We start from the raw sequence: 13841 nt of genomic DNA, 5'->3' as shown, positions 1-13841 counted from the left end.
GCCTGTGAGTGCTTTGGCACTGGGGTGGGGCCCACGGCAGCACCCGCTGCTCGTTGAGAAGAGTAAGAACGATACGTGCTTTCACGTCAGAGTCTCAAAGTCTCCAATAACACCAGAAAAAGTCGCTAGATTTGTCGCTAGTCGATTTTTTGAAAATATGTCGCTAGAGGGGTCTGAATACTCGCTAAATATAGCAACAAAGTCGCTAAGTTGGCAGCACTGCTAGTAAGTATCTGAAATGGCCAATAAAAGCAGAGCATTGGCACAGAGGATTCTTATCCTGTGTAGACAGGAGACCAGGGCGTATTCACTATGGCGAATGGCAACAATTACGATTGCAAGCCAATGACATCTAATCAAACACTGCATTAGGCATTTGAAGTGTTCTCTCAATGTTAACAAACTCTCAAAGTGCACGACAGGTAGCCTATATTACTTGCCATAATGTCAGGTAATTAATTCTGGTCTTGGAGACCCAGAGGTTGTGTGCAGGCCTTTGTTTTAGTCCAACACTAACACCTGATTCACATACTCAAGAACTATGTAACACCACATCATTCTCCAGGACTGGGGTTGGTGACCACTGCTGTTCTGGAATTCAGATCATGTGTGCAGGGTTTTGCCCCAGCATTAATATGTCAAGTGTCAACTACTCATGAAGCTCATGAATAGCTGAATCAGGTTTGTTACTACTGGGCTGGAACAAAATAGTTATTTCATGTGGGCGTTCAGGACCAGGATTGAAGAACACTCCTCAATGGAATAATGATGCCTATGCTTAATATAGAGCAAGCATAACACTAACTTTGTCTCTCCAGGATCTAGCAGCTTGTTCCTTCAGAGTCACACTTGGGGGGGAGCTACGGCCTGCCCATGTTGGAGAGGAAGTCACTCTGGCTGGGTTCAGTACCTGAGGTTTGACATGTTTCAATCACTAACATACTGTTTTATATTCATATTTAAAGTAGCCTTCAAATGGGAAGAAATGCATTGTGCTGACGTGATAACATATTGTTTTGCGCCAATCAGACAGGATTTATTTGTTATCCTGAGCGATTTTAAGCGGCTTGGCACAAATTCTTATCTCTTAAGGCCCCGTGTAGCTCAGTTGGTAGAGCATGGTGCTTGCAACGCCAGGGTTGTGGGTTCGATTCCCACGGGGGGCCAGTATGAAAATGTATGCACTCACTAACTGTAAGTCGCTCTGGATAAGAGCGTCTGCTAAATGACTAAAATGTAAAAATGTTAAGACATGGTAAGACTGTTTTACCATTTCATTCATTATTCCAAAAACACTACTTTAACTATCTTATATTTCTGGTAATCAAATTCCAATGTAATATATTTTAACTTGACTATATATTTATTTGTCATTTGTCTCTCGGTCTTGGCCAAAATTTATCTGAAAAAAGCCCTGTGTGATTTACCCCCTGAATCAGTGATCAGGGTGAAAGGCACGGCCAAGCGTCGACCAGATGGACAAGATAACAAGGTGAGACTGTGGTGACAAGACAAGTGGCAGTAATATTCTCCATCAGTGTTCATGTGAATGACTCCCTTCTGATTGTGTCGCCATTTTGTAAATTGTAGGAGATGCCCACAGGAGAGGTTGAGGTTCTTGCTGAGAGTGTGGAGATTCTAAATGTCTGCCGAACGCTGCCCTTTGAAATCAAAGATTTTATGAAAGTGAGTATATGATTACGCTTACATTATTTATGCATAATAACATCAGACACATAAAAACATATTTATTGTTATCAATACTATTTTAGTATTGATGAGCTTTACTCTGTGTTTACAGAAATCTGAATCCTTTCGGATGCAATATTGGTATCTGGACCTTCGTTCGTGCAGTATAACCTGAGGCTGAGGTCCCAGCTAGTGATGAAGATGAGAGAGTACCTCTGCAATGTGCATGGTACGTGTCCTTGAGTTACCTCTCCAGTTCCTATCCTACTGTATTGTAGTGCATTTGTGTTGCATTATTTTTGTTTCCATTCTAGGGTTTGTGGACATTGAAACACCCACCTTATTTAAGAGGACTCCAGGGGTAGGTGCACTTCACACAACATTTTACTTTCTCCAAACACAATTTTGGATAAATTATGTGTATTATAGTCTCGTAGCTCCTCTATTAAATTATTTATAGAGCAGTGAGGAGCCAGTCCTCCCCTCATGTTTATGTATTTTCCAGGGTGCAAAGGAGTTTGTGGTAACCTCGAGAACCTGGTCGATGTTACTCCCTGCCTCAGTCCTCTGCAATTTAAACAGCTTTCACATGGTGGCTGGCATTGCCAGGTAAACAACATGGATTCGTTATATTGAATCACCAAGGCATTGTTACAGTTGATGCCCTGTGTCCATTGTTTCTTACTTAAACAACTTCTGTAGGGAAACTGATTTACATTTACTCTTAAAGTGAATGTGGGAGGAAGGAAGAAATAAGTTGGATAAATCTATGCACAGGTGCAACCCTGCCTTTTGATGTGCCTGCCTAGTTCAGAGGTTTTGAGAATATTTTTAAACATGAAAATTGGCATTCGAATTGGAACTCTCTGATGTCCATTTTTTATCTGGCAGGTACTTTCAACTGGCCCGGTGCTAAAGACATGAAGGTTCCAAACCAGACAGACAGACAGAATTCACCCAGGTAATGTGGGGATTAGCTCTATGAAGAGACTTGATCAACTACTTCTGAGGGCAGATACAGTAGAAAAACTTTGGCAGATGAGCGTCGAACAGCTTTAATGGGGTTCCTAATGGGGTTAACCCACTCTGTTAAAGATCTTTGCTGGCAACACACACACATATACACACACACATATACACACACATATAATTCAAGTTTAATTCTGCCCTCAATACTCTATAATGCCTCTTATCTATCCTCCCTAGGTGGACATTGAAATGTAATTTGTGGATCAAGCTGGAATCTGAGGGCTTGGTCCAGTACTCCTGGCCTGTGGAGAAAGGTCCTGTTTCCACACCCTTCACCTGCATGATGTATGAAGGACTATGGAGTGGACATGCCAGACACACGATTTGCCATGGTTTGCTCAAAATACTTAAATATGATTTTATATTTTGGGGGTTGGGGGGGTATTTTTAAATGCTACAGTCTTATAGTGAAGGAAGAAAATATAAAATCCTGCTTCAGTTTCTTAAGTTTCTTACTGTACTTGTATCGCTCATGGACATCAGTGAAACATTTCCCAACACAGAAATAGAGTTCCTGAAAGAGGCCCTCAACCAACCAGAAGTTTGTTTCCAGGAAATATTTAGTCCCGGATGGAGCAGTAAGTACAGTTAAACAAAAACCTATATTTTTCTCGCAAACACAAGATTTGAGATAGGATTCTAGTAGACTGTTCTGGTAGGTTCTAGTAACCTATTACTTTTGTTAAGATTTGTGTGTCAAATAAAGATTGTCTAAGTTTGTTATGATGATATACACTGAGTGTACAAAACATTAGACACCTGCTCTTTCCATGACATACTGACCTGGTGAAAGCTATAATCCCTTATTGATGTCACTTGTTAAATCCACTTCAAATCAGTATAGATGAAGGGGAGGAGACAGGTTAAATAATACTTTTTAAGCCTTGAGACAATTGAGACATGGATTGTGTATGTGTGCCATTCAGAGGGTGATTGGGCAAGACAAAAGATTTAAGCGCCTTTGAACGGGGTATGGTAGTATGTGCCAGCCACACTGGTTTGTATCAAGAACTGCAACGCTGCTGGGTTTTTCACTCAACTGTTTCCCGTGTGTATCAAGAATGGTCCACCACCCAAAGGACATCCAGCCAACTTGACACAACTGTGGGAAGCATTAGATTCAACATGGGCCAGCATCCCTGTGGAATGCTTTCAACACCTTGTAGAGTCCATTCCCTGACGAATTGAGGCTATTCTGAGGGCAAAATGGGGTGCAACTCATTATTAGGAAGGTGTTCTTAATGTTTTTTACTCTCAGTGTATTAGAACATACTTTATTTCACTACAGAAACATTTGAAGGGCAAGGATCAGGAATCCCTAAAACAAACTGCCAGGACCCAGTTCTGCCAGGTATGTTTACCTCGTTTTAAAAAACCCTGCTGCTTTTACAGTACACTCAGCAAAAGAGAACAGACAATATTCATGAAATATGAATCTGGAATATGATCAATAAACCAAGATTATTGTGAAGAAAATGTTGAACGAAAGACATAGCATACTTGCCCTGAGGCAAGGGTAGACCTCACCAATCCTAGAGTGGTGCAATCCTGTACATCTTATAGGACCCCCTTTATAACGAAGTGAGATTATTGGTAAATGCACAGCTAATTTGTGACTCCATTTAGACTAATTATTTATTGGGTTCAGCAGTTCATGGTTAGAGAGAGATGAAAACCGATGACTCCTGGGCATTCAAGTATGTCGGCGCCCTGCCCAGGGGCTAGCTGCTTCAGAGGAATATCAAATAAGCCTGGTGTTTTTTGTTGTGGTGTATTTTGTCCATCCCTCCTAGGAAGTGAATGTAGTTTTGGTAAAGGCAGATGGTGCATTGAAGTCTGCTCCAGATGGCCCAGGCCAGACCTGGGGACCTGCTGCTCTTCTCTGCTGGTATGCAGAAATGTGTGGTGAGTTACACTCTGATCTGGTCACCCTGACCGCGTCCCAAATGACACCCTATTGCCTATATAGTGCACTACTTTTGACCAGGCCCCCTGGTCAAAAGTAGTGCACTAGGTAGGAAATATGGTGCAATATCGGACACAGACCCTGTCCTTCTGCATACCTCACCCCATTAAAGATAACCCTTTTAGTCAAAATGAGTGATGTGGTGGTCAAAGTGGCTGCTTTGATATGAACTACACAGTATAATTCATACACACAACACACTTCAAGGTTTGAGTTGCTGTTTTATCTTTTGAATTAAAAGCAATGTTTTATTTTTCTCAAACACGTAATTGGCTCTGGTGCACCAAAAATGATGGCTGTTTTGTTAAAAAGAAAAGGCCTTTCATAAAGCTGTGGATCAATAGTGTACTTTTGTCCTAAAGGATGTGGAAGCAATTGTAATAAAATGTCAGAATAGAAGAAAGAGAACAATCCACCCTCGCAATAGTCAATTGTCAGGCGTCAAAGATCATTTTGTGACCAAACAGTGAAGGCTGTTGCATTCTGAAAAGAAACAATCTTTTACTTTTGTTTTCCTGATTTCCATGATTCACTCCCACAGCGCTCTTTGTTGGGCAAGTTGAGACTTCAGTGTGCTGAACTCCTAGAGTGCCCAGGTATGGCTGTTCGAAACCCCTCAGCATTTCACTTCCTGTGGGTGGTAGACTTCCCACTGTTCCTGCCAAAAGAACAGGACCCTGGGCAGCTTGATTCAGCTCACCCTCCATTCACCGCACCTCTCCCTGAGGATACCCACCTCCTCTACTCCCAGCCTCACAGTGTCTCCTTGGGCACATATTTATAGAGAGACGAAACCTTCTCAACAGTGTTGACTGACCTTATGAAGCTTGTTTCTGTGCCCTTGCTTGCTGTTTTGTACAAATAGAAAACTCTTAGAAATGTACTGGGGTTGTTCCATGTCATTGCAGCAAGCCATGACACCCACCATCTCAGATTGTTCTGAAATCATTTCTGTAGTTAGAAAACAGATAAGATTAGCATTCCTGCAACATTATTTTGTTGAAATATACATTTGATCGTTGAGAAATTAAGCTAATTGATTGCACCCAAATTGGCCATTTTAATTTATAGGATTCACATAATATTCAATAAATATAGTACCTAACATCCAATTTGGAACAATTTTTTTTCTAACAATGAGTAGGACATAAGGAATCCAGAGGAATTGTCAAAAGCCACCCACGGACCTCCCACACCCCACACCAATCCCACCCTAACAACGAGTATACAGTATCAGTTCTCTGTCTGACAAGTAGTATGGAGCTGCGGCTCGCAGTATTGTTTCTTCATCCTATGTAATGTATTCTCAGTGAATTTGGTGATGTTTTTTCCCCACTGTTCAAAGAAATTACTCATTGAAGTTGTTAGGGTTATGTCCTATCCTACATCCTGATATTTCCAGGTTCTGACGACTAGATGGTGCTGTTCCAGGTGATTTATTTTTTAAAGACCCCCCGCCCCCCTCAATGTTAAAGGGTTAGTTCGCCCAAATTACAAAATTACATCTTGGTTTCCTTAGCCTGTAAGCAGTTTATGGACAAGGTATGACAGCAATCCATGCTTTGATTTTGTCTACCTGGCCACAGTTTCAAATGCTAACTATTTGGCATTTGTGGCACAAATCCAATGCAAGTCAATGTTACCTATATTAGCATTTTCGTGCTTCACATCCAAATCCTCTTTCTTGTGCTTTTTCAGGTGGAACGACCCCCACTGAGTACTGTGTCTGTGTAACATTGCTGTCACTGCTATTTTCAAACAGGATGTAGTCCAAACAAGAAGTTTAGCAAACCAAACTATATATTCAAGGAAAATTCATAGCCAAGTATATTTAATTTGTATCGTCACAACAGTATCCCATAAGTCAGTATAAATAAACTTTACATCAGAGAGCATCCTGTAATGGCCTACACTGAGACCGTATGTCTGTGTCTGTATCATTCATCTATTCCTCCTGTGTCATTATGGCTGGTACGTGGCCAGCATTATGACCTGGTCCTGAACGGGTGTCAGATCGGGGGAGGATCCATTCTTATTCACAAGGCCTCAGAGCAGCAGCATGTCCTGGAGACGATTCTCAAGGTAATGAACTTGGACTGGATAAGTAAGAGCACCAGAATGCTGATTTCCCAAACAGTCATTTCTATCAGGCTGAGGAGGATATGCAAGCACAAATACCATTAGTACCGCAATTACAGCCTCTCAAAATAAACAATTGATTAGGATCGGTAATCACATCGCTCATTGCTCCCTCTTTATCTGAAAGTTTCTGAGCTGCACGTTCTCCTAACTTGTTGGAAGGTAATATTTATTATCACTGGTAATAAGACAGTATTCGCTACTGTAGCTATATACTAGATTCTACTGTCATTAGCCTTCCAGCGCAGTGATGAATAGAATAAGCCAGACTTGAGGACTAAACAGACTGTGCCAACGAACGGTTAAAAGCAACAGTGGCCACCCTATCGCCTCTGACAACTGAACATCAGGCGTAATTTTCTGTTCATTTCCTGAATTCTACATGTTGATTCGTCACCGTTCGTCAACACCCAGCAGGTTATCTGCTGCGCATGGCCAACTTTTGTAATGGTGTGTCTTGGCCTTAAGTGAATTCCTCTGTAGAGCACCACTGCTCTGATCAGATTTCTCCATTCAAATCTTACCTTAACATTAGAATACTGACAACGGATCAACTCCTAGAGAGATATTACCTTCTGGCTGCAAATATTGAGGTGGCTTGTTCTAATGCTTACCCTATAACAGGTGTCTCCAACCTTTTCTAGCATGAGAGCTACTTTTAAATTGTCGCGAGTTACTCCTTAATTCTTTCCTAGCTTTCAAATAGTCACTCTTTGTATTTTCCCGAATTCCGTTTTCTCGGTTTTACACACTCAAACTTACAATTATTCATAGAGAAACAATGACTTTGATGTTCTGAGCCCATGTCAATGCTTAAATCACATCAGAAGACCATTTTTGAGGGCTGAAAAAAAAAAAAAAGATTGATGATTTGAGTGTAATACCCCTTTCATTGCGCATTTTGCGAGAGAGGAATGTGCTGGTCTAGCTATGTTTTTGCTGCTGTGTATGTCATGACATAGTTTGCAAAACAAAAGGCCAACTGAGTGATACAAATAATTATATAATTCTGCCCGATAAGCCTACCATAGACTAGTTAGCATTGGCTCACAAAACTACCTTTATCTTCATTCATACTGGATGCAGAGACAAAAATGGTATCCATGAGTAGTATCTCTTTAAGATACTTTTGGGAAACCGGGCCCTGACTGGTTTGTTCTGTCTTCCAAAAGAATCCATCTCTCCTCTCTCACCTGCTAGAGGCACGGGACTCTGGGGCTCCCCCTCATGGTGGGATTGCATTGGGTAAATCAGCCATAATAACCATCAAACCCAGCTGTGTTTCTCATGCTTTGATATTTCACCATTTGTTCTACAGATGCTAAGTAGTAGACTTAGTAGAACTTAGTAGACCAGGCCCCTTGTCTTCCTGCAGCCAAGCGTGATGCATCATTTGTGAGTCATCATTTAATTCCCCTGTTCATTCCCCTGTTCACTTTCTCTCTAGGTTTGCACCGCCTAGTATCCATTCTAGTCGGAGCCCCCAGCATCAGGGCCGTGATTGCCTTCCCCAAATCATTCAGGGACCATGACCTGATGATTCATGCCCTAGATTTTGTCTCTGAAAATGAGCTGAAACCCTACCACATCTCTGTCAACTGGCCAGCAGGCAGTGAAGGGAACCAGGAGAAATAGACATTGTTGCTGCTACACTTTTGTCCTAAAGCTGAGACTCTGACTCATATTAAAGGTGGGTTTACATTGGGGAGATGTGGGACAACTAAGTACCGTGACTTATATATGTGAACTAGAATTCGGAGCAGAATTCGGATGCGCTTCTATCCGATTCTCCTAGAGAATATTGTTGCTGAACATGCTGGTTTGTGCGAGTCGTGGATGACCATTAATAGCTCCAGTATAAATTGTGTGTCGGCCGTGTGGGGAAAAACTGTGGTGTCAGAGCTGGGATTGTCGTTTCCGCGTCACCACAACTTAAACCCAGTTTACACCATTGTCCTGAAGCTAAAACTTACTCACATATTGATGTTTCCACTTGGATCCAGGTTCTGGTTGAAGACATTTCCATTTGGCTCCATTTCTAAAGTTGCGCTTTTTTGCCAGCTTGTAGTTGTTCTCAGGGGCAGCTCCTCTGCTAGCCAAACTACAGTCCTGAAAGTGACATATTATACAGTGCCTTTGGAAAGTATTCAGACCCCTTGACTTTTTCCACATTTTGTTAGTTTACAGCCTTGTTCTAAAATGTATTAAATCGTTTTTTTCCCCTCATCGATCGACACACAATACCCCATAATGATGCTAATTTATATTTAAATTATTAAAACAAAAACGGAAATATTACAATTACGTAATTATTCAGACCCTTTGCTCAGTACTTTGTTGAAGCACCTTTGGCAGCGATTACAGCCTTGAGTCTTCTTGGGTATGACGCTATAAGCTTGGCACACCTGTATTTGGGGAGTTTCTCCCATTCTTCTCTGCAGATCCTCTCAAGATCTATCAGGTTGGATGGGGAGCGTTGCTGCACAGCTATTTTCAGGTTTCTCCAGAGATGGTCGATCGGGTTCAAGTCCAGGCTCTGGCAGGGCCACTCAAGGACATTCAGAGACTTGTCCTGTTGTCTTGGCTGTGTGCTTAGGGTCGTTGTCCTGTTGGAAGGTGAACCTTCGCCCCAGTCTGAGGTCCTGAGCGCTCTGGAGCAGGTTTTCATCAAGGATCTCTCTGTACTTTGCTCCGATCATCTTTCCCTCGATCCTGACTAGTCTCCCAGTCCCTGCCGCTGAAAAAACATCCCCACAGCTTGATGCTTCCACCACCATGCTTCACCGTAGTGATGGTGCCAGGTTTCCTCCAGACGTGACGCTTGGCATTCATGCCAAAGAGTTTAATCTTGGTTTCATCAGACCAGAGAATCTTGTTTCACATGGTCTGATAGTCTTTAGGTGCCTTTTGACAAACTCCAAGCAGGTTGTCATGTGCCTTTTACTGAGGAGTGGCTTCCGTCTGGCCACTCTACCATAAAGGCCTGATTGGTGGAGTGCTGCAGAGATGGTTGTCCTTCTGGAAGGTTCTCCCATCTCCACAGAAGAACTCTGGAGCTCTGTCAGAGTGACCATCAGGTTCTTGGTTATCTCCCTGACCAAGGCCCTTCTCTCCCGATTGCTCAGTTTGGCCGGGCGGCCAGCTCTAGGAAGTGTCTTGGTGGTTCCAAACTTCTTCCATTTAAGAATGATGGAGGCCACTGTGTTCTTGGGGACCTTTAATGCTGCTGACATTTTTTGGTACCCTTCCCCAGATCTGTGCCTCGACACAATCCTGTCTCTGAGCTCTACGGACAATTCCTTTGACCTCATGGCTTGGTTTTTGCTCTGACAGGCACAGTCAACTGTGGAACCTTATATATTTATTGGAGTCCACCTTATAGGTGTGTGTGCCTTTCCAAATCATGTCCAATCAATTGAATTTACCACCGGTGGACTCCAATCAAGTTGTAGAAACATCTCAAGGATGATCAATGGAAACAGGATGCACCTGAGCTCAATTTCGACTCTCATAGCAGAGGGTCTGAATAGTTATGTAAATAAGGTATTTCTGTTTTATTTTATTTTAATACATTTGCAAGCATTTCTAAAAACCTGTTTTCGCTTTGTCATTATGGGGTATTGTGTGTAGATTGCTGATGAATTTAATCAATTTTAGGTTAAGGCTGTAACATAACAAAATGTGGAAAACGTCAAAGTGTCTGAATACTTTCCGAATGCACAATGTAGACAGGAGACACTGTCACCAATAAATTGTTATGGTTTGACAAATTAATGTTTCTTGCTTATAATTCTCATGCTACACAATACAATCCTGTATACATTCTGCATCAAATATGTTACTCAGACTTTGTGAAAATATTGTAATGTCCAATAGGGGGGAGCATTGTTCCATTTGATCTTGTAAAATGTTTCCGTCAGACAACCTTATCTAGGACAACATGACATTAACTGAAGCAATTAAGGTTAAACACATTTCTCCAGGGTACTACATTACCCTCTAGTATAGTAAGCCTCACATACATTGAACCGTCAACCTACAGATCACCTTTTACAACACATTTACCACCTCACTACTAAATCAAGTAGTGAGGTCAATCACCTCTGATGTTGTTTTTCTATAAGATTAAATTCCAAACAAATACATATTACACAGACCGGGAACTTCAGAGACCAGTTAAGTTCTGGAGATAAAAAAAATAAAAAGTGCAGTGAGAATGTATTCATTCCCCTTCAGACTGCAGAGTTATTTTAGTGCCACGCTGATGTAACCTCCGTGCCAGTGTAAACTGCCACTTTTACAACAACAGCTGCCTGCCACACCGCCCGCCACCTTCGCTAGGAGACAGTTGCTAAGTCTGGCAGGTACCACACAGATGTTCTCATTAGTGCACAAAATGCAGCCAACACTACAGCTTGTCCTGGATGCCATTTTGTCTGTTGTCTGAGGGGTGAAGGTGGTAGTGGTGGAGAGAGGCTTTCCACATGCCTTGGCGACTATAGAGTGAAGTTCAAATACTTAATTTTTTTAGTGGCTTTTTGGGTAAGAGGATGGCTGAGGAAAGGAGAAGGGCTCACTTGTCTCTCCACAGTCAGTGTTGAGAGGGCAGTGGAAAGAAAGAGAGCTGTTGCAACCCTCAGTGCCAACCTACACAGGTTCCACATCGTGATGTGAAGGCTGACTATGCCTCTTCATGTATGTGCAGTGCAGAGGGAAAGCCCTTGGTGCAAAATGAATGGGATTGCAAGGCTACTGATTGTAGGCATATTGTCTTGCTGCCTATTTTTACAAAACGTTGAAGCTGTGAATTGTGAATTTATTCAGAGTCACTGCCGTGCCAAATTTACCTGTGGTCCATTGACAATTATGCATCAAACATAAAAGGGCAAAGAGAGGACCATGTTTACCCTCTGCAAAATGGTGTGAGCTTGCAGGTTTAAAGTAACACTGCATAACCATGACTGAGGCATAAATATAATGAATTCCAGCAGCTCAGCTACCATCGTCCTCAATTTAATGAGACTGTATAATTCCAAACATTTTGTAATCTCTTAGGACAAGCAGTCTCAAGAGTGTAATCCAGGTTGATGTGGTCGGGGGGGGGGGTTTCTACCGGCATCTCTGAGACAAGCCCAGGGATAATGAGCACTCTGACACATCCTTTGTCCCTAATGGACATTTGTTATGGAAAGCACTTGACCAATAATAAACAGGAAGATTGCATTGTGTAATTTTCTGCTACATCCAACCATACATTTATTTTGACAGTTTGTGTAGTCACGTTAATTAGGTTGTAATTATTTTAGAATTGATGTATATAACTGCATGTTTTCTCCCTATTATTTATCTTGCTAAGCACCTGTCATTATAAGTAATAGTTAGCAATTTTATCTATAACATTTTCAGTATCCATTCCTTCAGACAAATTGAGCTTGCTCTTTCTCCTGCCATCCGTCACAATGTGTTGAGGATTAAATGATAGATTGTCATGTCAGCGGATGTCAGTTTCTGTCAATATTCTAGCAGCTTGTGTAACAGTATGCTAGGGACTCTCAGTCACAGGAACTAGACGGCACCACGGCGCTAATGTATTCTGTGGACAAATATAAACAAATTGAATATTCTATGTTGACATACAGTATTTACCAATGAGAACTGAGTTCCAGAGCAGTGGGTAGTTGGATGTGTGGTGTCTGATTGGAACATTTGATTAGGCATGCCTTAGACGTGGTTAGATACAGTGGAAACGAATAGAAGCATCTAAATCACCATGATGTAACTTGAAAGAAACATTGTAGAATTGCAAGCTTATGTAGCTTTTATAAGTAGTATAACAGCAGAACGGAGTACCTCAAATTGTAATTGTATCAAACAACAAATCTGAATATGCTTAGAGGTTGCTTAAATTCTAGCACAGTTTACTTGGATACTGCTGGAATAATCGGAAGTAGTTATCCAATCTTTTTTGTGCATGTCAACCATTTAGTAATATGTGGTTCTCAGGGAGACATTAAGGGCTCTTTTACTGGTTGCAAACATTCCCCAGGATGTTGGAATAGTAATGTGATCAATACAGGAAATATGGCCTGCTTTGTATCTATTCAAATGTATATTGCTCTCCAACATTTTGAGAGTAGAATATAATGCACTCAGTGTATATATAGATCTTTCATTATAATCTGGAGGGTGTTATAATTATTTATATTGTGGGGAATATTTGTTCTTGACCTAGTTAAATGATAATAGTTCCCTCTGTATCTTGTGCGAGAGATGAAGTTTAAATCAATTAGCCATTGGCTTTTAGTGCCTGATTGATACTATCGTTAATATTTAACTCTCAGAAGGATACAATTCTTTAAGAGGTATATCTGCTTTCTCTCTCCTCTGAAAATTGAGTGTAGGCAACATTAATGGCACATACACATCAATACGTGTCCTTTTTAAATTAGTAATACAATCACTCCATTCACTATACTCTAGATGTCTATTGATATCACACAGATGGTATGATGGTCAAAAATACCAATTTATCTCCTCTTTAAAATCTTTGTCCAGGATACAGTATGTCCCTGCCATTTAGGTGTTGATGTTTATACTGTAAGTCTCAGTTGACATTTTCTCTTTCCTTTGCTGAAAGCGAGCTGACAATTGTATGGTATCTTATAAGTTCTCACATACAACCATAGATTGAGTGCAATGGAGCGCAAATATACCAATCATGCTGTTCTGGCGCAAGGTTTCTCTATTATCATTACAGCTATTGTTCCTATAAAACCCAGAAACAGTTTCACGCCATATTACAAGCAATAACACTTAGTGCACAGGCTATATTAGACCTAGATTTATTAAAATATGTCAAATGCAAAGCATCATGGGATTGCTCTGCTATTTAGGCATCCCACTGAGTGAATATAAAGCAGGACAGCAAGAGTCACCTGTGCCAAGTGTTGTTAGGCATTTGAGTAATGTCAGCAGGTCTCAAGGCAAGGATCTATACTGCATTGTAATAATAAACTGA

General features: G+C 41.3%; 1 pseudogene across 1 annotated transcript; it reads left to right on the top strand.

Annotated features, from left to right (window-relative positions):
- The first annotated feature begins 1408 nt into the window (after nucleotides 1–1408).
- LOC311150766 (aspartate--tRNA ligase, mitochondrial-like) lies at nucleotides 1409–8458 on the top strand (annotated as a pseudogene). Its single transcript has 14 exons — nucleotides 1409–1492; nucleotides 1591–1686; nucleotides 1802–1918; nucleotides 2004–2050; nucleotides 2195–2298; nucleotides 2581–2650; nucleotides 2896–3050; nucleotides 3185–3300; nucleotides 3985–4069; nucleotides 4512–4623; nucleotides 5226–5442; nucleotides 6654–6766; nucleotides 7996–8068; nucleotides 8271–8458. The product of its transcript is annotated as an aspartate--tRNA ligase, mitochondrial-like (transcript).
- The last annotated feature ends 5383 nt before the right edge of the window (nucleotides 8459–13841 follow it).

Source organism: Coregonus lavaretus (assembly GCF_964263955.1).
Source record: "Coregonus lavaretus genome assembly, chromosome: 23".
Lineage (NCBI taxonomy): Eukaryota > Metazoa > Chordata > Actinopteri > Salmoniformes > Salmonidae > Coregonus > Coregonus lavaretus.
The sequence above is the reverse complement of the archived record's forward strand: the minus strand, read 5'-3'. Positions and strand labels throughout refer to the sequence as shown.